Consider the following 25884-nt stretch of genomic DNA (forward strand, 5'->3'; position numbering starts at 1 on the left):
GGATAATAATCAAGATTAGTTCATACTCATGTATTAATAAAAATTATTCCTTAAGTGATTAAAAAAGACCACCTAATGCTTATGTACTGAATGTTTGCTCACGCCAGGATAATAATCAAGATTAGTTAATACTCATGTATTAATAAAAATTATTCCTTAAGTGATTAAAAAAGACCACCTAATGCTTATGTACTGAATGTTTGCTCACGCCAGGATAATAATCAAGATTAGTTAATACTCATGTATTAATAAAAATTATTCCTTAAGTGATTAAAAAAGACCACCTAATTATGTTAATCTACATTCATTTGATGCAACCTAATCTTTTGTTCTTTTCTTTAGAAACATATTTTGTACCCTTATTCACAAGTAGATCACAAATATTGTACAAAGCAGAGAAGCTGTTTTGGGGCAAGGGGAGGTGAGACTTAAGAAGACCCTTGTATGGTAAAAGAAGCACTAAAGCATGACTTAAAATTCAGGAACGTTATATAACTGAATATAATGCAAAAAGAAAAATTACATTGGTTTGCCACTCTTAAAATATTAAGAAATTCTACGAATTTTTAAAAAAGATTCTAAACTAATTATCATTTCATTAATGATAAAGATATAAAGAAAAATCAGCTAGAAAATGTCTTAAATTTTGTAGTTAAGAAAGAAAATGCAAAAGATGAAACGAAATTAATAAAAGAAATTGCAGAAAAAACTACATACCCATTTTTTTTTCAAGTTGAATTTAATTGAATAAATGGATTTCTATTTGAATAAAACCTCATCTGCATTCACACAATTATAATTTCATTAATATTTTCACTTTACAAAATACTTTTAGTTTTTCACTTTAAAAGAAATTATTACAATAGCAATTAAATTAATTTAAGCACTGCCATTCTAGTCAGTCGAAAAAAAAGATGGCTCCATTAAAAAGTCTTCCTGTAAAATAAATCACCCTATAATTAACAATGTAATTATTATTTTAATTTTAAAGAAAAAATAATGAAATTCTAATTAAAAAATTATTAGTTAATTATTAATATACTTTTTAATTGTTAATTTGAGAAAAGATTTTTTCAAAACTTAACTTCAGTAACTTCTATTATTTTTTTAAAATCAAATTTACTTTTAAAACAATTTGTAATAATTAATAAATAATTATAATAATTAAATAATTCAATTAAAAGTACAGAATAAAGATAATACTTATCCAGCATCACCCGATCATATTAGCAAATGCCCCAGTTCATCCGATGACGTCAACGCCTCTGCTAACTTTTCATCGTAAGTCCAATTTCTTTTAAATATTTCTGAGGAAAATTTAACTAAAATTGAAATAATTCATAATGAAATTTGTAAAGTAATCTTCAAAGAACAAAATGGTATAATTTTTATGCAATTTTATCCTAAATTAATTGTACTAAAAGAAGTGATAAAATTTGGAGTTCAGGACTTCTCCAATAAAATATGGCGTTCAAAGAATTGAATTACTTTTTAAAGGATTTTAATCAAATATTTACTTATTTTTATGTTGTTATTCAATTAAAAAATAATATATATTCATGTTTTGAGTATATTCGTAAATGGATTTGAATAGATTTTCTTAAATTATGGATTTTTCTAAGTGCCCAAGGTCATTCCATCAGCTAGCTTGTAAGCCAATTCTTTTGAAAGATTTATATTAGATATTTTAATGTACTTTGAAGAGAAAGATTTACATTAATTTGTTTAAATTTAAATAATTTATAAACTTTGATTAAATTCATTTTGGATAGATTTCAATATTTAACAAAAAAAGACTTGAAAAAAGTCTTGTGACGTCATCAGCCATAGGCCCATTTCTTTCTTTACAGATAAAATTGCAACATTTTCAGCAATAAGATATTAATAAGTGTCTAATTATACTTACAATGCATAGTTAACAATTCATTTTACTAAAGTTAAGCTTTAAATCCATAAAATGGTCTGAAAAACTCATTTTTTAAGCTGAAATTTCCCCATCAGTTCATGGTATTAAGCTTAGTAATTGCCTGAAAGAGTAAAAAAGAATGAATAAAGAAACTGAAAGCTAAAATATAAGTACAAAATTTAAGTATGATTCACTTTCTTAGTAAATACATTTCTAACAGTGCATTTTAATTTACCAATATAGTTGAAATGTGTCTTTTACATTACAAATTTGCATCTTGATTTGGATCTCAAGTTTGCTTTAAGTTCCAGCTTATAAAAATCATTCTGGTGATGCCTTAATAAATACTTAAATTGCCATCTTTCAACTTCTTTTTCTCTAAGTACTTAACAAAATTTAAGAGATTAATGAAATATTCTTTTTTTTTAATAACAGGTGAGTTGCAGTTTTTTTGAAGTCGGTGTCGGAGTGTTGGTGTCAAGTGCTTGGTGCAATTGGTGTCGGAGTGTTGGTGTCAAGTACTTGGTGCAATTGCAAGTGCAATTGGTGTTGGAGTGTCAAGTGCTTTGATGAAAGATATTATTGCAGCCACCTTCAGCAGTTAAAGGTAAAAAAATAAAGTTCATTTAAAATTAATTTGCATGCTAAGCTTAACTTTTTATCTTGTGTCTTATCCATTTGTAGGATGTTAAATTTTGTTCAACTGGATGAATGAATCTTTTAAGAACTACCAAAATCCACTTTTTGAAGATAAAAACCAATCACATTTCAAACCAAACTACATTTATCATTAGATACATGCAATTAAATGCAAACTTAACCTTTTTTTTTGTTTGAAAAAGTCCAATTTCTCAAGATGCAGCTTATGATCCTAATTACATTTATCATTAAGATTTTGTTAAAACTACTAACTGTTCATAATTTCACATTTGATAACAGGTACGATTTACACTTCACAAAAGACAATACTTGTAGTCCATCCCATAGAACAATTCTAACCTTACATTTGGTACCATGTGATACTAGGCACGTTTCTTACTTCTATTTCTAACCTAACCTCATAAGTAATTTCAGTTGAGGAACAAAAACCAATCAGTTCATCTAATTTTTACTTAGCGAGCCCTCTAGGGACACCTTTTGTAAGTTTGTTGGGCAATTCTAGTAATTTAAATATAAATTTTAAGTTGAGTACTACTTAATTACTTAAAATAATTACAATATTCATTGCTAGTCAGGCAATGAATTGATGACAATTAAAAATTAAATAAATTTTCTGTATTAATCATTTAAAAATTGATTTCAATGTCTTTTAAGAGAATTGTCCAAGAAAATTAAGACTTTTCTAACCGATCTAATTTGGAAAAATCCATTTCTTCAGTTTCTTTTCAGTTGAAATTAGATATTTGCAGTTTATTTCCATTTTTTTGTAGCAAATCCAGGTGTTGGTGAAAAATTGAAGGAATTCGATGGAATATAATTTCTTAAGAATTGAAAGATTTGGGTATTCCTAAGGTTGTTAGCTTGAACTTAATGTAATTGTAGAATCCTGATACTTTCTTTTTAGCAAGAAAATCAGGTCTTAATTTCATAGAATTATTAAAATAAGTTTTTATGAAGAAACAAGTCATAGTAAAAGTATTTTTATAGTTTTTAAATAGAAATAATTTTGAACTATTCAGCCTTAAATTTGAGTGTTCTAAAGACTGAATTACATTTCATTATTTTCTCAAATTGTTTAGTGATCTTCCTCAAATATTATGATTCACTTTTCAATTTTCTCTTCTATTTTTGTTTTTAACTTGTCACTTTTAAGTTTTAATTAGGTGATTCAATGAAAATTAAGTTAATAGGGTTTTAGTGCTCGAACTGATTTACATTTTTTTCCCCTACATTCGGTTTTCTATTATAAAAGCTATCATAAACTGAATTTAAAATACATTTAAAGTTTTCTTCTCCTAATTCACCAATTATTGAACGAGTTTTTAAAGGTTGTTTTTTAAATTTTATGTTCTATAGTGGTTGGTTCCCTGCTCCAAAATAGGTATATCCAATTTAGTCTCAAAAAGAATAAAACTATTTGATATCCTTAAGCATTTTAAGAAGCCTTCGTTAAAGCACTTAACTCTTGGGTTAAGTATTGTGCTTCAATAGATTTTATGCAATCAATAAACATTTGGCGGTGCTACTCGTTCACTAAGTATCGTACTTCTTCATCTTCTAGCACCCCCAGTGAATAATACTGCTTAGACGAGTCGTCTTTCTCGTACCGCCTTAAATCTGCTGTAGTCATAAATGATATGGTCTATATTATCCCCAGGGGTCCCCGGTATCATTCAGGGGGTCCGTGGAAAATTAAAATTGATTTGGAGGTCCCTGAACAACGTCAGAGGGTCCGCGCAAGGTTCAATATAAAATAATTATTAAATCTGTGATCCATTTTTATTATTATGGAAATTAGAAACTAACAAGGTGACCAATTAGATTTAATCAAAACTAAAAGCGTAATATCTGCGTTTGTTGCAAAACATTTTCTGTAAATACAAAACTGGGAAGAGAAGAATGTTCTCAGTTTCCAAATCTTTCGAAATTGCAAAATAGAGATGAAGATTTGCTTGCTCACTATCACACTTAACGGCTCTTCATGCAGACCTGAACCAAAGATTTGAAGACATTCTTCATTCGGATATTCCCGATTGGGTGTTGAACCCTTTTTACGCGTGGACAAACTCAGATCAGCTTATTGAAATATCCACAAATGAGGAACTTAAACCAATGTTTGAACAAGGATACCACAAATTCTGGTTACAAAAACAGATCCCAATTTTATATCCTGCGTTATGGGTTATTCTACAGAAGTTGTTGACTGCTTTCCCGTCTTGCTGTTTGATAGAACGTGGTAGATTCAGGGCCGTTATGAACCTCATCACAAAAAAAGAAACCGACCAGAAATTAGTACTCGTGGGGATTTGCGGTTGCTATTCACAAACATTGAGCCTGATATAAATACACTCATTACATCTCATTACGTTCATCCAAATTATTAATTTTTTTAAATTTTTTTGTTATTTTTACACTATGCATTTGTGTAGCTTTTTCACTTGGGGTCCATGGACAAGTTTTGACTATAAAAAGGGGTCCATGGACAAGTTTTGACTATAAAAAGGGGTCCATGGGTCACAAAAGTTTGGGAACCACTGGTCTATAACTTACTTGGGTATTTGAGCATCTTTGAATGACGTTCATTGCCCCGCCTTCTAGTCATATACTTCTCTCAAGCTTTTTCTCAGTTCTTAAGAAATCTGATCGCTTTACTTCCATTACCAAAAATTGGCCAACCGTCAGTATAGTGGTCCATACTCCCGTCAGAATTTCCTTTGGATGTTTCTGTCCTCCAATTTTATCTTATTTCAAAAAAAATGGCTTTCTTTTGCTTTTCTTGGCTGTTGAAAATAATTACATTAATAAAAAGAGGGTCCTCTGGAAACCGGAAGCTTCTTTTAGATGCCATCGAGAGGCAGTAATCCACTTAAATCGAAGGATGCACAAGAACTGGTAGGAAGTGAGAATCGAACCATTTCCACTCTTCGCAGGGTATAAATGAAACATCTTATACAGTTTTAAGCATTTAAGTTCAATCCTTATCATACATTGGTTTTCTTCGACCAAATATTTTGATTTATTCCTTTATTAATGCGCTCCACGAATTTTTAACAGGATCATCTGAAACCTTAATGTTAATCCATCATTTTTCTCACCAAGTTTTCCAATCAGATAAGTCTGCCTCCAGATGTTCGCCTAAATTAATTGCTCATATTCCAGAGTTTTGTTTGTGAAAATGCAGCTTTCTTTTCTCAATCATTGCTGCACAGTTTTCCCTCGCTTCCATCAACTGTCTATCTTCACAGTACCTAATGTTCTTCTGTTTGATTTTCTCGCCAAGCTTCTTCATAAGTCCATTACAGGAGTCTTCTTTGTTGCCCCGAATTTATAGTTCATCTATTTTCATACCGTACTTATAAAATACTTTTGACGATTGGACTTATTAATAGTAGAGTCTACTTGCAGTTCTGCATTGCCTTTTCTTCATTTGCAGAACATATCCAAGACACAGAGAGTCTTCAGCTTTCTTAACCTCGATGTCTTAATGGTTAACGTTACTCTCTTATCTATAGTTAGATTCTTCCACATATTATGATCTACTTTATTGTAAATACTGTATAAAACTGAAGAAGATTAACATCCTGCAAAAGAAGTTTTTGACTGGAACTAAAAATGAAATATCCCTCACAGCACAATCTGTAGGAAAGAAATGGCACTACCTCAGCTCGTCTTTCTAAAGATGGAAAATTATTTCTATTTATGCTCCTTGAGAATATTTATCTATTCCCTGTTTTGAACAATTTCAGTCCAGTTATTAAATATTCGACTCAATTTAGTTTTTTTATTTTATTTTGTAACTAATTATTTTATTGCTGTAACTGTTTATCAACAGTTGTGCGAACTACGCAGTATGCTGTAATCAACTAATAACTTTGCTTCTAACATCTGGGGATTTATTTTGAATAAAAGATTAATCCAGTTAATGCTTAACCTTTTTTTTCTCTCTTTTTTTTAACTTCAACTTTCATTCTTCGGATTGATTTTGCTGTAAGCTCTCTTTATTTTTTTTTTTTGATGCTTTAATAAGAGGTTGCTGAAGAACAAGGGCTGCACTTTGAGGAGAGGATTTGAGGTTGAAACTTCAGAGACAATTTTAACTTTTCTAAGAATGCAATTTAGTGAATCATCAGTTGAATTTTATGTATTAGAGAAAAATATTTTTGGTTGACCAATTTTTCTATCTTTTCGTCTTTTGTTTCGTCCATATTGCCTTCATCAATATATACGATTAAAGCGTACACATTTGCCCACTTTAAAAAAGCTTCTTTTAAATTTAGGACGTAGGTACCCGGAACTCTTGTTACGCCTGAGCCTTCTTTAAAAAAAAAACGTCTTCCACTTTCGCCCATCTACCGCTTTTCTTCTTCATCCTCCTACACCGCTCAGGCCCACATTATCTTCATCTTAGACTCTTTTCATCCTGGCCTCTCTGGCATCCTCTACTCTGTCTTTCTTTTTTATTAAGACTTACTAAGCTGGGAACTAGGAATAATTCGGAATTACTCAGTATTATTGCAAATTCTTCAGCTTTTCATTTTCCAAACTTTTCTTACCCAGACTCTCAGGATCATTTCCACTAATACGTCTAAAAGAAAGCCTTCTTCTAGCCACTGCCATTAAAATCGTATCAATATTATTCCAATAATATTCTATAAAAAGTAATTGTAACGAAGACCTTGCATAAATTATTGAAGAAATTCAAGCCCTGAGATTAACTCACCTTTATTTTGTTTCGAAACATGAATCCATGTCTGTATTTGATTTTTTTTTTTAATAATTTAAGGAGTTCATTGGCATCCGGAGCTTTTTTCAGGGCACTGTCGGCCTCCAGGCTATGTTCGTTTATTACAGAGAACACTGTCAATCACTGGACTAGTGTTGTCAGTAGTAAGAAGCTCCTAGGAAGAGAAAACCTAGGGGCCAACAGCTGGATTCGAACCCACTTATATTTATCATTATTATTTATTGTTTCACTGAGTGGGTGGGCTTCTGTTCCCCACGGCAAAGAGGTTCTGTTGCACCATTCCCCCTTCAAGGACAATGTTCCCTCTTTATGAGCTCTTTCTACTAGTCATCTTTGCAACTTGATTTTCTATGGTGTCTCCAATTCACAGAGACCCTAAATTGCCACTCCTGCTGTCATAATCTCCACGTTGGGCTTAGATCTGTCACTTTTGATTCACACAATTTGATTAGATTGGCTAGTAGGGATGAACTTGTAAGATGTCTACTGCCCCTTTATTGCATCTTCATCCAAACATTGCATCTCAGTGATAGATACATGTCCTTCAACTACTGGGACCTAAGTACGTATTGCCTCGCCCCATGCCAGGATGTGTGATGACCTCTCCAAAAAACAAAAACCACTTCAACTCTAGCCCAAATTTCTAATTAGATCTAACTTACAAAATTATTATTATCTGCTTCCTTTTTTTTCGAAAAACAACCAAAAGCATGCAGAGAGAGAGAGAGACAGAGAGCAATCACTTCCTGCCAAATTCTCACAGTAGTAACAAATTTATTATTGTGCTTGTGGAATATTGAAAGCACTATAATCATTTAGTCAAAACTCGCAAGTTATTAGCTAGCATATACTGTAATATTTTTGGAGAAAAATAATTGAAAACTGATCTTCATATCCAATCGTGAAACTAATCGATTACTAACTAATTATATGATTGTAAAAATCTTATTTCCTTATTAGTTTGATTTTAATCATTAAGTGGGTTGAATTATGTCATAATAAGGATGTATTGTATATTGTTCTTTTATTATAATTTTATAGTCTAGCTGAACTGAATTATAAAGTAGTTCACAAATAAATGATGAACATTTTTTTGCCATAAAGAAATAATTATTTTCGATTAGAAGGACAGACTGGATGGAAAAACAAATAAAAGAAATTAAAATAATAATAGAAATCAACCAATAACAGTACAGAATAGATTTTTTTTTTATTATTACTTTAACCTTGAATAATTTATTATGCCCAGATATACTCAATTTTAATGGTGTCGTCTTTAAGTTTTCTTCTCTTTTATTTTTAGCTCTAGTTTAACCTTCTGTTAATTTTTTTTTTTATTCTTGTAATTTTCTTTATCTAATAGTTTCTAAGTTTATGTTTATAGTTTATGGCTACTTCACATAGTTTTGTTACTGTTTTTATATTTATGCGCACTATTATTGGGTTATTGGTTTTAATTTGATGGGATCTCACACTCGGATATTCTATTATTGTGGTTTATGGGATCAAAATTTTTTTTTTTTTTGAAATTTACGCTTTGTGCCCCCCCAAAAAATAAGTTCACTTTAATGATACTGTTTTCGAAAATATTGCCGAAAGATTGGGTTCATAAAAAATGGTACTTCTTGACAGCTATTTTTTTTTAGATTTACAATTTTGGTTACCTATTTAATTCTTTTTTTCTATTCAGTAGTGATTATTAGACCAGAAATTTCACTATATTTCTCGCATTTCGCACTGCTACGATGAGTTGAAGTGGCTTTTTCCTTGTCTACAGCCGCCAATATCTTTTGACTTCTTTCCTTTTTCAAGTCATCCAGTCTCGAAAGGCCTTCCTATATTTTTCAACTCCTTAAGTTTAAATCCTCCATCCATTCTCGTTAATACTAGATCTCGCTCATCTGATCTCTATATTCCCTCTCACCGTACCTCATCCTTTGACAAAAACCTTCCTAATACGTGCTACCTCTCTCTGGAACTCTTTACCATCAACTGTCCTCCATGCTCCTACCCTTTCGATCTTTAAATCCCTTCTATTCAGTTATCTCCTTTCTATTCAGCTTCCTCCGAAATTCTAATTGTTTTAATTTATTTCCTTAATTTCTGCTGTTATTTTTATTTTCACTTTTTGTAAATACTTATTTATTTATTTTCTTTTAATCACAGGCCAAACTAATAAGGCCTCTAATTGTACCTGTGTTTATTCTTAGGGGACAATTGTCCCAGAATAATAAACTTCTTTTCTATTCTATTCTATTCTAAAATGGTACTTAAGAGTAATGCTTTAAACCAGTGATTCTCAACCACTGTACCGCCGCGGCCCTTTTGAGTGCCTCGAAAGTTTTGATGAGTGCCGCCAAATTTTAGAAATGCATACAATAAAAATTATAATATTAAATGTAGAAGACGATATGAGAGTAGCATTATCATTAGCATTAGCATATAAACTGTAATTATCAAAAAACATCAAGCTCAAATTTCTCATTAAAAGTTTTCTTATTGCTAACTTGTAATTAATACCTTAATAAACATATATGTTAATGTTGTTTTGGTAATAGGTACATATTATTTTATTTTGTTTGCCTTTTTTTGGCATTGGCTTCCGCCATACAGCCAGCATCGTCTAGGTGCTTATCACTAGAATATCACTCACTCTCCATTCTTACTTATAAATACATTCGCTTCACACATTCATCCCTCTGCTATATACAACTATTTACATACAAACTTACAACTAATGGATGGATCAGTGCTCTATATTCCTGCCATCCTTATAGCTTAACCGAAATTAAATTCACGTAATCCTTCTCTAATCATTTTCTTCCATTCATTCTAATAGGCTATAACTTTTAAATAAATTCATATTTCTTAGCTAGCTCTGCTACAGATTTAAGCACATAGATGGTGGTGGAGAATATTATGTCTTCGTAGCCGAAATGGTGCATCTAAATACCTGTATATGTTGTCAAACATTCGTTTCCTTACTACCAAATAACGTGGACATATCATTGGTATATGTTTGAAATCCTCCTCCTCATTGCACTTCTACGCAAAGAGGAGAGGATCTTTTATTTTATATTGAAAATAAAACATAAAACTATTTTACACAGTTCATTATGGGATAAGTAAAATACTTTTAAACTTATTGTTAGTGTGCAGCCCCAAATTTTGAAATTGTTAAAAGTGTGCCGCCGCCAGAAAAAAAAAAAAGTTGAGAATCACTTCTTTAAATCTTTCCCACCCAAAATGCCCTTATTTCTATTCTCCCCTCCCCCTAAATATGAGGTAATTAGCGCGCGGGACTTTTTTTCAGTGCCTCTGGACCCGAGTTTTCTTTTTATTTCAGGGAAAGTGAAAAAAACTCTAAGGGAAAGGCAACTGGATTCGAAATATAGATTTTCGCATGGGAATCCACATTACGTTAACCATTTTGCAGTTCGTTTTCCTTCCCGTAAAATGTTTCAAATGTACGTGCAATTAATATCTATTTTTTTTTCCTTTTTGGTGAAAATTTTTTACCATTTTTTTTAATTAACACTATTTTTCTTGAACAGTTTTCACGTAATTCAAGATTCCATTAATCATTGGGGAAAAAATTTATGTTTGCAAGGGTTTAGGGGAGAGAGAGAAAGAGAGAGAGAGAGAGAGAGAGAGAGAGAGAGAGAGTGAGTGGGAGTATGAGGCGGCCACAGGAAGTAGTTATTAGCGGAAAATGTTTTCTAAGAAATATTGTGAATAAGGAAAACAATATGGCGCATTTGTTAGCTAAATGACGTCATTCCTCTTTAAATATCTGGACAATTTTTTTTTTATCTCATTTTATAAACAATGAGTGTTTAGTAATTTTTTTGTTTGTTTTAAGAGCGATTTTTTGCTTTTTTTTGCTTTTTTTGTGTTTGTCAGTTTGCGCGTGTGTATGAGAATTAGTGTGTGATTGTGTATTTAGACGCGTCGGACTAGTGGCGGACATCAATGTTATTGATACGCCCTTGAAATTATTATCTAGCTGGCCTTGACTGATATGAAGAGCTATAGTGTGTGTTAGTGTGTGTTTGTGTAGCCTGATGTTGGTGGATGATACACGGTCACACTCTGGCGACATGTTGCGTAATACCATTTAGTTATAACATACTGTCGCCTTCAAGTAGATTACAGTAATGACTGTTATTTCGGCCGGACTTCGCGTCCATCTGTTCATCGGATGGACTGTCAACTTTATTTTTTTATTAATATTTCACTTAGTCTAATTAGATTAAAGAAAGTATTGAGATTATAACAGTATTTCCTGTTACGAGTTTCCGCCGGAAATATTCGCTTTGAGGTTTTCCTGAATCCGAAAAAGTGATTTTTAGAAAATGGTGACGCTTAATTTGAACAAGATTTATTTAGACAATACTAATGGTTACATTTTTATACACAAGTACATTCTGAACTGTCAATTATCTCCTGTAATAATTTCTTGAAATTGAATCGCAAAACGAAACTAGATACTTGTATTATTTAGAAGGCTTAACCTTAAATTGTATTTAAGGGACACTTTACTTCCAACTACCAAATTAGGTGTCGTGGACGGAGGCGACTAGCAAACATACTTTACTATAAATTTCTCATATTAACTAGTAAATAAAATCCAAGGGCTAGACTAGTACCGAAATACATCTTAGCTTTGCGGGTCTAGCCTATAACCGCCTAACATACTTTACTGTAAATTTCTCTTATTAACCATTAAATAAAATCCAAGACCTAGACTAGTACCGCAATACATCTTAGCATTGCGGGTCTAGCCTATAACCGCCTAACATACTTTACTGTAAATTTCTCATATTAACCATTAAATAAAATCCAAGGGCTAGACTAGTACCGAAATACATCTTAGCTTTGCGGGTCTAGCCTATAACCGCCTAACATACTTTACTGTAAATTTCTCTTATTAACCATTAAATAAAATCCAAGACCTAGACTAGTACCGCAATACATCTTAGCATTGCGGGTCTAGCCTATAACCGCCTAACATACTTTACTGTAAATTTCTCTTATTAACCATTAAATAAAATCCAAGGGCTAGACTAGTACCGAAATACATCTTAGCATTGCGGGTCTAGCCTATAACCGCCTAACATACTTTACTGTAAATTTCTCATATTAACCATTAAATAAAATCCAAGACCTAGACTAGTACCGCAATACATCTTAGCTTTGCGGGTCTAGCCGATAACCGCTCGGCTATCGTGGCACCTTCATTGAAGAGAAAAGTTTAACATGTAGTTCCCCAAGAATACCCAAAAAACTCAGTTTAAAAAACCAGTTTTGGGTCAACCGGAAACGAAAATCTGTTCTATGAAGTTGCATTTCCGGTTAAAACATTTTCCTTCTCAAATTATTTTTCAATGGAAAATTCCTAAAAAATTGTCGAGTCATAAATGACTTCATTATATTTTCTTATTTCTTATCTAATCTAATTATTTATTATACGTCATACGACTCTTACCTTGAGAGACACCTGAATGGCGCTGGAACTGTGAGCCCAGTGTGGCTTGTAACTCGCTCTCCCTATCTCTGCCTCTAAAACGGAAATATCTCTTCTACAATATCATATTGTGTATTCAATTTTTAAACTTCAAATTGGTTTTCTCAATCCTGAGGTTTTCCTCAACCAAATATTTCCTAGTGGATCTACCCCGGGATATTCTCTCTTCTCAGTCCGTAATCGTGGAGGCTTTCTCGGACGCCATCTATCCACTTTTCCTTGGATCTCCCTTTCTTCTTCTACCTTCGGCTTCCCATTCTAGGATTTCTTCAGCCTTCTTTCATTTTCCTCTCTTTTTGTATGGCCGTACCATCTTAGTTTCTTATTTCTTCCTTTCTTACTCTTTCATTGCCTTGATATTCGTGCTGCCCTTCTACGGTAAGTCCATCTCAGTGGCTAGAAGCTTTTTCTTTAAAGCCTTATTCAAGGTCGCAAGTCTCAGCTGCATCTAGTAGTACCACGGTACTATGTGTGGTCTTTTTAGTACTATTTAAAAATATTACCATTTTTGGCTCCCTTTTAAGGTACCTTAATATATTTTAAGGACCTAATATTAGGCAGGGCTATGAATTTGTTGCTAAATTTTCGAGTTGTGAGTAAAGTGATGCCCATTTTTAAAGGCAGGCTTTACATCCAACTATCAAATTAGGTGCCGTGGACGAAGGCGACTTACAAATATACTTTACTATAATTTTCTCATGACAACCAAATAAAATGCAAGACATAGCCCAGGGTATCGAACCTAAATTCTCGAATGATACTACTGCTACGAATTCTTTCTCTTTATAATGTCAAAAGATCGAGAGATTTGCAGAAACTGAATTAATCTGTTTCATGAAATAATTAAATTTAAAATTTGTTTTCAAGTAAATTTAATGTTAAATAAAGAACAGTTTGCGTTATGGATCTTTAAAAATCTGACTCATTCACAGCATCACTGTCAAGGTTACAATGGAACTTTTGCACATACTCCCACTTGCTCATCTCTTATTTTTTTTTTATTTTATTTCTCTTGAATTCTTTTCTGTCTTCTTTCCAAATCTCTCTTTCTGACCAACCATCCTCCATCAGCGCTGTGTCGGCCAGTCCCACAAACTGTACCAAGTTCGTAGCTTCTCTCACTTGTTTAAAAATCTACATAATTTAAAATATAGGAGTTTAGATCTTGAATGATGTGGTACTTTTAGATCGGAGTGAACGGTTCTGTTACAGACGTAGTAAGGAGCATTAGTTAGGAGTCGGCAGATGTTCGGATGCTCGGCTTAACTCCACATTTCGAGTCCATAAGTCCAAATTGGTTTTAATAGCGCATTATATACATATATTAGTATTGTTTAGTGACAATTTTGATCGTCTGTCAGTAGTTGTGAGTAGCTGCCAGTAGATAGTAGCGTATTTTTTTAGTCCTTTTTCCTCCTTTAAGGCGTGCATGTGGATTCCATGTAAAACGATTGTCCATATGTAGAACGAGGTATCCGGTTTTAGTAAACTGGAGGACAGATAGCTCCAGGTTTGAAGAGTAAAGGTTATCTTCCTTTGAAGGTTATGCTTGAACTTTTGAAGCAATTAGTGCACAAATTTGGAATTTCACTTAAAACTTGAATTTCTATTACATCATGAATGTAATGAGGACCTACGTCACACTTGGATGACACTAGGGGAAGTCTTAACCACACCTCTTCTCCAGAACTACTTTGCAAAGTACTTTCCTGGAAAAATGTTTTCAAATAATTGTTTATACGGATTTTGAAAAAATTCCTAAAAACTTAAAAATCAATTCTTAATACTTCCGTTTGACTGTTTTCGCCCAAAACTTAATTACCAAGTGTTCAGAAACCGTTCTTACAATTTTGAGCTACTTTGTCCTAGTGCTGCACGAGACCGAGACGAGGCGAGACTTTATGCAGTCTCGATCTCGGTCTCGGTCTCGGTCGCTCAAGTCTCGGTCTCGGTCTCGGTCTCGGTCTCGTCGAGATATCTCGGTCTCGGTTTTTTTGAATTTTTGTTTAAGTATTAAAAGCGGTTTGCTATTAATAATCTTTTCAAAAAATGTTATTATTTTCTAATAATTATTTTAATTTATATATTGGTAATGAAAATGTGTGTAAAAGAAGACAACTACTTACACTTCAATGCATCATATATTACTATCACTGTTATATATCTTTATATAATTTCAAAAAGATGTTAAAAACGCGCCAAATGAAAGACCCAAATAACATATCTACCTCCTATAACAAGTTGATTCGTGAAATAAAAAATACACCTCCCAACAAACTTCCTGCTCCATTAGTTATGGCTGTTGGTGAAGATAAAGAATCTGGTGATTCACCTTTTGACGACGACAACGACTGCATCAATATTTTTGCACCATTTGCTCAAAAATCAGCAAATATCACCGAAGCATGGAAGACAGAAATAATTAATTATACCAAATTAGACCAAGCACCAGTAGACGTTGACATTTTAGAATGGTGGAAAACACTGAGAATTCCTTCAAAAATTTGTCTAGAATGGCGAAAGATATTTTTAGTATCTGTGCAACTTCACTGCCATCGGAAAGATTATTTTCGCAAGCTGCGATGATAATGACCAATAGAAGATCTTCTCTAACTTCTGATTCAGTAAAAGCTCTTTTATGTATCAATGCTTGGGCAAAGTGTATCTTAAAAACGAAAATTTGTGGCAATATTTTTTAGGTGCATAGATAGTCTTTTTTTTCAAATTCACTAATTCTAAAATTCTAAAATATAATTCAAATAATATCAAAGTTCAAAGTATTAGATTATTAATAGTGAAATTTATGAAATTGAATGAATGAATGATATGAATAGTGAAATTTAGTGAATTTATGTAAAAATTAGGTAATTCGAAGGGGGCCGCCACGGTAGCCGAGCGGTGCGAGACCTGCGAAGCTAATGTGTATTGTGGTACTGGGTTCGATTTCCGGTCTTAGGCCTTGGATTTTATTTAATGGTTAATATGAGAAATTTACAGTAAAGTATGTTTGCTAGTCGCCTCCGTCCGCGACACCTAATTGGTAGTTGGTCGTAAAGCCCCGCCTGAAAAAATAGTCGATTACTTTACTTTGCTTACTTTACTTATGTAATTCGAAGTCAAATAGATGTAGTAACATATGTAATAAAATCGTATCTTTTAATAATTAATTCAATACCCGTAATGATTATTTATTAATAAAGAACACAATTTTATAATTTTGTAGCTAAAAATTAATATTTGAAAAACCGAGACGAGACCGAGATTTCTCGACGAGATATATATCATGTCTCGATCTCGGTCTCGGTCTCGGTTGCTCAAGACCGAGACCGAGATTTGTCTCGTTTCTCGTGCAGCACTACTTTGTCCCAATTTTTAGTCATTTTTTCTGACTAATGCTCAAAATTAAAAAAATCTGCACGAATGACGTTCATATGTAACGGAAGTGTTGGCACTAAGAAGTAGTCCTGACTAGTATGTCCTAGAAACCATAGGGCATTGATGAGGGAGTGTTTTCTCATCTCAGTGTCTTTCGCCGAACTGAAGGAGTGCTTGTGGGATAGGGTTTAGGCATTGTTTAGGAGTTTGGGTATTGTAGACACTGGGTGAGCTTCTGATTGATTCGGTGGAGAAGAACTGGTATTGGGTCTACTGTTCTGGTTATAATCTCTTAGGGCCAAAAATCAAAAAGGCTATCCCCTACTTGCCTCTGCAAAACTAGACCTAGGTGTTGTGATTGGGCCTAGGCAAAGAGCCTGATGACGACTTCTTAATCTTGCCTTTCGTCTTTTTTTTGGGGGGGGGGGGTTTACAAGATCCGGTATCCGCTGGTTGTTTCAAATTTGGCGGAAAAGTTTTTATTTTTAAATTTAGTCCCTATTCTAAATGATGACATTGAAAGGAGAAGAGGAAATTACCTCACTTTATCCTGTCTGTTTGCGTTTAAATGGATATTTATTTATTTTTTTGCGATATGTGACCTTCGACATGTTGAGACCTGAGGAAATGATGCACAAGAACGACTGGTGGGGAAATCCGTAAACCTTGAATAAAAAAAAAAAAAAAAATGATAAGAAATATGATGGATAACAGCACTCCTCCCTCTCGTACTCTAATCTAATTTAATGTGTACACGGAATCTAAAACAAACTTTACACCTTAAACGGTCATTGATAAAATAATATTAAATCAATCTGTAATCAATAACCGAATCAATTTATATACTATAACAAACTTCATTCATTTTTAAGATTAATTCATGCGTTGACTAATAATTTGTAGACTATAATTAAAATTTATAACCACCAAACAGGATGTAAACATCTTATTAACCTTCACCTTGAGCAACAGTCCTCACTATATAACAAAAAAGAATAGTGTTAAAGAAAACAAATAAAATAAATAAAAGATGAAATATTATTCAATGATAAAACATGGAAAAAGAGTCGAACCAATATTGGGTAGAGCAGATAAACAATTCAAGGAAGTGGAATTGAAAATCAGTAGCTTCTATTTTGTATTACTGATAAGGGATGATAATGTAAAAGGGGACCCTGCAAAGGTGCTTTAAAAATACTCGGAAAATATTTCATTGGATTTTCTTTTATTTTCCTTCGCTACTGGATAATCACAACTCGAGCTCCAAACTTCACCACGACAAGTAGCCTTTCCCTTGGTCTACAAAACTTATGCTTAATCAATATTTCTTTACCAAACAGAGTTTAATTTTGGAACAATCTTGAGTTTTGGTTAATTTTAGAAACAATAACGTTTTAGTGGTTCATCATCAGGTTTATAAAACAAAAGAACTAAAGATCAGGGTGTATTTCAAAGTTATCTTGAAGAAACTAAGACATTATTCAAGGATTTGAGTTGATTATAATGCCAAACTATGAACAAAATGTATTTAAAATCTTTTTAAATACATTGATAAAACGGCTATGGTTGGTTTTAGCAGGTCCCGGATCCGCTAGTTGGTTCAGGTGGTTGAGTGGACATGCGAATTTAGCGTACCATCTTTTCAAATGCGGCCTTACCCAGTCGCCAATTTGCGCTCGCTGCGGTGAGTCCAATGAGACTGTGCGGCACTTTGTGGAGGAGTGCCCCGTTTATTCTAAAACTAGATTTCTGGTTCTTCGGGAGGTTAAATGTTTCCCTTCCCGGAGATTGTGGCATCTGGTAATCTATACCAGAACTCTCTAGGTTTATTCAGTGCACTGGGCGATTGAGTCGCCATGCTCCCTAGTGTCCTGTTACTACTTTATTAGTTTATTGTATTGGCATCTGGCAACTTTTTGCCGGATTTGTTGTTTTAAAACCCCGTTATCTCTCATGAGATGAGTGGTGGGCGGGGAACAATGGGCATTTTGGATTGCCTGCGTTCCTTCCCCTTTTGGGTGGAACCGCCCTTTTAATACAAACTACAATCTACAAATACATTGATTAAAGTTAAATTGTAAACACCTAGATCTCTCTCTGGTTTTGTAGTCCTGAAGATGAACTAAAATATAGGTTCGAAACGATGGCGTAAAGCTTTAGATCATTCTTCAACTCATAACAACGCTCTACAAGCTGGTAGCATAGCTAATTTTTTTTTATGATTTAAGGCGCGTCAACGTCTAAGGTTATTGGCGCCCGGAGCTTTTTTTCAGTGCACTGCCGGCCTCCGGACAGTGTTCTCTCATTACAGATAACACTGTCCATTACCGGACAGTGTTCTCTCATTACAGATAACACTGTCCATCACCGGACAGTGTTGTCTGTAAGAAGCTCCTAGGAAGAGAAAATCTAAGAGTCAGCAGCTGGATTCGAAATCTGGGACCTCCGCGAGGAAGTCCAATACGCTAACCGCATAGCTAATCTCTTCCCTAATATGGTAGCATACTGTTCTCCAATTTGTGCTAGCTAAGTCTATCCAAGATTTCAGCTTCCCAATAGATAGCCCAGCTGAAATAACCTCTTTGCAAGCACAAACATGCCGAGGTTTTGTTCCTAATTGAAGAATCTACACGTTCAGCGTACCCTCGTCTATCATTCACTCAATTTATTAGCAGACTACCACACTACCAATTCCCTTCTTTTTAAAGACGCAATGGTTTTCATTTGAGTATAACGCACACACTGCTAACTTCTATAATTAATTGATTCTTCTTTTAAAAGCCTCTCCAACAATGAATGATTCTTTTTAATGAATGCGACAGTCTTTTTTTTTTTTAAACCCACTCTCTTTGTTCTCTTTGGTTCTTTGATTGATTGAAAATAACAGCTCTTGCTTGCTCGCTCTTAGAATCAGATCAATGAAATTGTCTGTACGCTTTGTATGTACATATAAAAGCTGGCAGAAATTCTATTTTATTTATTTATTTATTTTAATTCATTCATTAATTTCATTAATTTAGATTTAATAATTAATTTAGATTTAATTCTCTTTTTAATTTTTTGTTTTTCTAAACTTTTGTTGGTTTTTACAGGTGAGTGCATCTTGGATTAATTTTATATGCCTGCTTAAGAATTATTATTGTAAGTACACATTCTAAAATTCTTTCATTAATAATTATTTTTATCCAATCATTTTTGGCATCCATCATTGGACAAATATGACGTCAACTTCATGACTTTTTGTTACATCAATCTAAGAAATTCTACCATATTTATTTCCCCCCTAGAGTCTCCCTATAGTACGAAATTGCAAACCAAATTTAATACTTATTAACAAGATACTTACTCGCTGCCCCATCTACCGTCTGGTGTAGAGGGCTTTACACAAGGAGCGCCAGCTTTCTCTGTCCCTAGTTATTCTTTTGGCCACAGACATCTCCTGTTCCCTATTTCCCAGGGCACTTTCCATGTTGTCCACCCAGGTGACTCTTCTTCTTTCTCCTCCTCGAGGTCTTCTTCCCGCCTCCATAATTCTTTTAGGTATCAAAGTGTCATCCATTATATTCACATGGCCGTACCATCATCTTAGCTGTCCTCCCTCAATTACTTGAGTACGAGAGGTTCAACTTTAAAGCCCTGTTCGTATGGTTGTATTTCGAATCCTGTCTCTCCTTGTTTTTCCCCTCAATCTTTCTCTGGAATCTTATTTCCATAGCCTGAAGGCTGTTAACAAAATCATATTGTAAAATTGCTGTACTCAAATTTGTGAATTTAACCCTTCCCCATCTCTCCTTAGAATGCTCTAAAACATTTTTTCCACATAATTATTCAAATCAAAACATCGACTTATTGGCCACACTAAGTAATGGTAATTCTGATTGCGAAATTTACGATAAAAAACACGAATTCTGCAATGAATGATGTGGTATCTTTTAAAGGGCTCCGAGATAGGTGTAGCTCTCAGAACAGGACTTGAAGATTTTTAACGATCTTGATTCTACCACAGATTAGGAAATCGAATTGGGAGGTTAGCTGCTTCCTTTCGATTCCATTGCGAACCATTTTCAGAACTTAGAGTTCCACAAGCTAAAAAAACAAACCAACTAATCTCAAAATTATTGCCCAACAAAATGAAATACAATTTTCAAAACTAAACTAATCAAGGTCAAATAATTATGTTATTTTCCATTTGATTTTTTTTCTTTTTCCATTCAAATTTCCGTAAATATTTTAAAGTCAAACAATGCTGGGAAAATTCCATTTCTATGAGGGACTATTCATTCATTGTCAAGGTCAAATATGGTTCTCATGCTTCATTAGGAATCGAATTTATATTCTCAATCAATTCATCCTTTTTATATATATATATATATATATATATATATATATATATATATTTGACATACTCCAATAAATTTATTTTTCGGCGTATTTAAATTGCCACTTGAAGAGGATTTCAAAGAATTAAAAACGTTTTCCATATTTAAATAGAGGATTTGAATTTTCTATTGCGGATGTTTGCAAAATTTCAAAAATTGTTGTCGGAATTGTCTTTGAATATTTAGTTGAAATCCTTCATGAATTTTTGTTTTTGTTTTGCGTTTATTTGCGCTACAATCAGCGCGTTAGCGCTATAAGTAACAATGATACAATAGAGTAATAAATGATAAGGTAACGAGTGGAGAAGTTACCCCCAGTGGTAACACTCCAAAACATTATATGGTTAGTCACTCTCTTCACTAGAGAGGAGATTACGAGACCACACTGTCTTTTAAGACGTCTTGTCCGGGTTGTCAGGAAGAGTTCTAGAAAAAAGATTTTGAGCTAGAGGATTTATATGAGATTGCAGGCTGAAGTGGAGAGTTTTCTGTATCGTGTTTTCAGCGACTTGTGTGGCAAAAGGAATGTTAAGGTCAGTGTGTATAGTCCAGGTTGGAGACATAAAATGGAGCGTGTACAATAGTTTGAAGTATTTTAGATTGTAGCGATTGAATCCTTTGGAGGTTGAACCCAAACAGCTCTATTCCATACGCCCAGATGGGTTTCAAAATAGAAGTATAAATCATTTTTTTGTTGTCCAGTGAGAGAGTTTCGATCTATCGTCTAAGAGTCTTTTAAGTAGTCGATAGCGTCTTTTCAGTTCTGTTCTTTTAAGTCTATTGTGGGATTCATGAATTTGAGTTACGATTTTACTAAACTGTTTTCGTGAAAAATAATTAATACTTAGTTTGGTCCTCTTCTACCGTTTGGTGTAGAGTTATGATAGAGTTGCCACTATTCCCATCTATCCTGTCAGAGAGGCGTTTGGCTTGTGGTTCCAGGGTATGTTCCTTTCACGGCATGCTACCATGAATGTTATCTTGCCATGCCCAGTCTTAACCTACCTTTAAGACGGAGTACCTGAAATCTTCGCTGAATATGTGTACCTTATAAGGGCAACGGCAATCACTCTGCCCATGGCCGAACCAGTCTTAACTGGCCGCCTTTAATAGTTTCCAGGAGGGAGACTACTTCCAGGATCAGCTCTGATTCTGGAGTTTCTTACCCTATCTCTGCGAGACTACGGTCTGATTCGTCCATTTCTGAGTCATGGCCCATGCGCTGCTCGAGTTGGGGTGTAGACTGTTTTATAGACAACAAATTTTGTACTTTTTACTATGTCTTGCTTTTTGAGGAATTTCTGTTTCATTGAATGATCCAGCGTGGCAGCTGCACCAATTCGGCTATTTATTTCTTCCATCAGCTGACCATCTTCACTGATGTGTGAGCCAAGATACTTAAAAACAGTTACCTGCACTACATCTTCATCTCTCACCTTCAGTTCTAGGGTCACCTTTTTCTCTCTCGTGATTACCATACTTTGTGTTTTTGCGACATTGATCATCAGACTTCGCTTCCTTGGTTCATCTTCCCATATATTGAGATGGCGCTGGAGTTTGTCTCCCTTATCAGCCACTAACGCTATATCATCTGCAAATGCCAGTGTTGTGAGAGAAAGACTCGTTCCAGCTTCCATCGCCCAAGTGGTGTCTTCTCCTGCATTTCTTACTACTATCCATAACACATTCAATAAAAAGAAGGGTGCTCACCTGTCTTATCACCCTGTCTTGACTTCCGCTTTTATAGGAAAATAATCGGAAGATAAATTGGCTGTCCTAACATAACTCTTGCAAAAACTTTTAATCCTGATTATTAGTGGACTCAGAGACCCTATGCTCAGCTAGAGCTTTCCAATTCGTCTTCCAAAGGACGCTGTCAAAGGCTCTCTGCAAATCCAAGAAGCGCACATATGGGTTATTATATTCTAAAAAATAAAAAAAAAAATTAATATTTAATTTTATTTTATTTAAATCATTAGAATGAATAATATCGATATTACATTACATCGATATTTCAATTAGAATAATCTAATCCTAGTTTAGAGATATTAAATCGATTTTTTTTTTTGCAACGGCAGGAGAGAGTTAATCGAATTGATAATAAAATAAACCCAAGACCAGTAGTTTTACCATATCAATTTATTTGTGAAGAGGGGGCGTGGATCCACCAGGGGTATTAAGTCAGTCAGTCGTGTTGTGGGGGTCAAGTTCACGTGACGTCAGCCGATTGACGTCATGGCCCAGTTTTTCTTCCTTGTCGTCTTAAAATATTGTCTCTCAAACCCTAAAACAGTCTTATCTTTTCTCTCTTATTTCTGCATCTTCTTCTGTAAAGAAAAAGAAGGAAGGCTTATGTTCTTTTTTGGTTTTTAAGTTACGAACTGACAGAGCGACGGACAGAACGACATCCAACATCAACACGCACACACACACCTTATAAATAAAGACCAGCTATTTCCAATTTTATTTTATATATTTTCTGAAACCCAAAAAGACCTTAAACGTTTTTTGGTGGAAACTAATAATAATCTCAAAATCTGTACGAATTCACAACTTCTTTTTAAGAGGGGCTAAGAAAGAGAGAGAGGAGAGAGAAAGTGAGAGAAAAAATGCAGAACTTTCTCTTTGTTTAGGATAATTTATGTATGTCATGCTTCTATTGTTTTGTCAGGCTATTTTTGTCAGATTTTAGACACGCAATTCGTTGAGAGACCCCGTGTTGCAGTTTATTAGTACATCATTGTTTTAACATTTTTATTACCGTTTCCCGCCCCCCGGGAGCGGCAAGAAAGATAGAGGGAGTAAGAGAGAGAGAGAGACTCTTTCAAAAAAAAAATCATTTATCTCTGTTTGCCGCAACAAACCACTTTTGCTGCCCCCATGCCTAAGCGTAGCTAGTAGCTAGTAGCTATATTCAATCTATTTTTATAACATTGCATGTTTACTAGCCACCATGTTTTTTTTTTTTGTTACAACCACAAAAGAAAATGGCGTCGTGTTTGTTAGGAAAGGTCAAGTTCATTAAAAGTGAACAAAAAGAAAATTAATGTGTGGAAAACCTTACTCTGTAAAAGTGCGGTTCAAATATTTCCACCATTCGTAAAATAAATATCTGCCCCGTTTTCTTAATAAATTTTCTTGAAAATTAAGAGAATTTTTTTTTTGTTTCTCTCAATTTGAGAAAGTTTCGAACTTTGCCTTACTAAAATAATTCTTCAGTAAAGTGTCACTTCCGGTTGACTGATTTTCTACAAATTTGAAATTTAAATTACAAATTAAATTATTATTATTATTTTTTTTTTAAGGTAGGCTGTGATACCATTCATTAAAAATATTCATAGTCATAGGCACAGAGAAATTGGTATATGCCAAAATGACCTTTCTTAAAAGTACTTCGTATCAATGAATTAAGTTGGAAGTATCCTAAAATCTTTACTTAAGGAGAAGATGCTTTATAAAATCAAGTTCAGTAAAAAAAGGCATTTTTATTAACTAACATCTTAAATTTTTTTTTAAAAAAAAATACAAAACAAAAAACTATGTTAACATAATTAAAAACGCAACTTACCAAAAAGTGGTATTCTCTTTCTAACTTACATCTACAACTCAGTTTTACGAACGACTTACTTTCCAATGCTCTGGAAATACTCTATAGTGAAAATGATACTGAAACCCAATAAACCTGCACAGCAACCTAGCTCCTACCGTCCAATAAGCCTTTTACCTGTTTTTGGGAAAATACTGGAGAATCTTCTGCTAAGACGTCTAATCCCTATAATAGAGGAATTGCTACCTGAACATCAATTTGGTTTCCGCGCATTTCATTCAACAACTCAACAGCTGCACCGTGTAATAGATACCATATCCTCTTCCTTGGAGCGTAAACAGTACTATTCGGGTGTTTTTCTCGATTTGGCTCAGGCCTTTGATCGGGTCTGGCGCTCGGGTTTACTGTACAAACTCAAAAATCATCTTCCTTTCACCTACTATCTGATCTTAAAATCTTATTTAACCGATCGGTACTGCCGCGTTCGTCAAGGGCAGGCCCTCTCATCCTTTATACCTATAAAAGCTGGAGTTCCTCAAGGAAGCATACTGGGCCCTTTCCTTTTTCTAATATACACTGCTGACTTAACTCTTTCTCAAAATACAATAGTTTCAACATTCGCTGATGATACTGCTGTAGGCCAGCCGCTGACTCTTCCTAATTTTCACTTACTTGAGCAATGATTCTATACGCACACACACACACACATTCTCACACACTTACGCACACACACTCACAGAGAGATATGACCAATAAACTATTTGACATAAGCTAAAGTAACGATAGCCAATCTTACCATTAATCAGAATAGATTCACAGGATAGATTCTTTAATAAATTATTTAATAACATCAATTACGGCAGGGCCGTAGACGAGAAGACTCGCAGGTCAACAAGAGGTAACACAGGGTTTTCCAAATAGTTTTGTCCTTGTCTTACTTCCAGCAAGTCCCAACTCAGAATGAATCAAAAATAAATAAAATCCTTTTTTCCAAATAAAATGCACAGCCGTAACCATAAGCATAGCAACTAGTTCCAGTGCCCCGTTACACTGCTATACTTTCATCTCACTCCGATCCGGTGCAAGCCAGTCAGAATATTCAAACTCACTTAAAGCTTCTCGAAACCTGGTTCCGAAAATGGAAAATTAAAATTAATGAACAAAAGTCAGTAAACATTACGTTTACGCTAAGAAAATCTGCGAGTCCACCAGTTCAACTGAACGGTGTAACGATTCCTCCAGCTGACGCAGTACGATACTTAGGACTGTACATTGACAAGAGACTCACCTGGAACCCACATACTCGACTGAAACGACAAGACGTGAATAGACGCTACAAGCTACTTAGTAGACTACTTGACCGCAGATCCAAACTCGACGTGAATCACAAACTGACTATTTACAAGACCCTGTTAAGACCCATATGGACATACGGAGCAGAAGTGTGGGGCTCAATCAAACCCTCTAACTCCAAACGCCTACAGACATTACAATCCAAAATCCTATGGAAAATCCTGAATGCTCCTTATTACATTTCTAACCTTACCATACACACTGACCTACACATCCCTTTTGTCACTAACCTAATAAAGTCTCGCTACCGCAACTTTCACAGCCTTCTAGCTCTCTATCCTAATCCTCTTGTCCAACAACTCTCCTCTCCTCACCTTCCGGACAATCCTCCTCGTCGCTTGAAGCGAAAATGGCCTAGAGATCTGTTGTGATTAAATCATTGCGAAAAAGTTT

General features: G+C 34.2%; 2 long non-coding RNA genes across 3 annotated transcripts in view; one reads left to right on the forward strand and one right to left on the reverse strand.

Annotated features, from left to right (window-relative positions):
• Nucleotides 1-780: 780 nt before the first annotated feature.
• Nucleotides 781-2983, reverse strand: LOC141448080 (uncharacterized). The gene is made up of 4 exons (XR_012454836.1): nt 2728-2983; nt 1907-2027; nt 1204-1322; nt 781-936 (listed from the first exon to the last, which is right to left on the reverse strand). It is a non-coding gene; the product is annotated as an uncharacterized lncRNA (long non-coding RNA).
• LOC141448083 (uncharacterized) overlaps nt 2143-25884 on the forward strand; it is a 234509-nt gene continuing 210767 nt past the window's right edge. For both annotated transcript variants that reach the window (XR_012454839.1, XR_012454840.1), the window contains exon 1: nt 2143-2513. This is a non-coding gene — a long non-coding RNA (uncharacterized lncRNA). The remainder of the gene's footprint in view (nt 2514-25884) is intronic.

Source organism: Rhodnius prolixus, unplaced genomic scaffold (assembly GCF_049639745.1).
Source record: "Rhodnius prolixus isolate KJV_2025 unplaced genomic scaffold, Rpr scaffold_13, whole genome shotgun sequence".
In the NCBI taxonomy this organism is placed as follows: Eukaryota; Metazoa; Arthropoda; class Insecta; order Hemiptera; family Reduviidae; genus Rhodnius; species Rhodnius prolixus.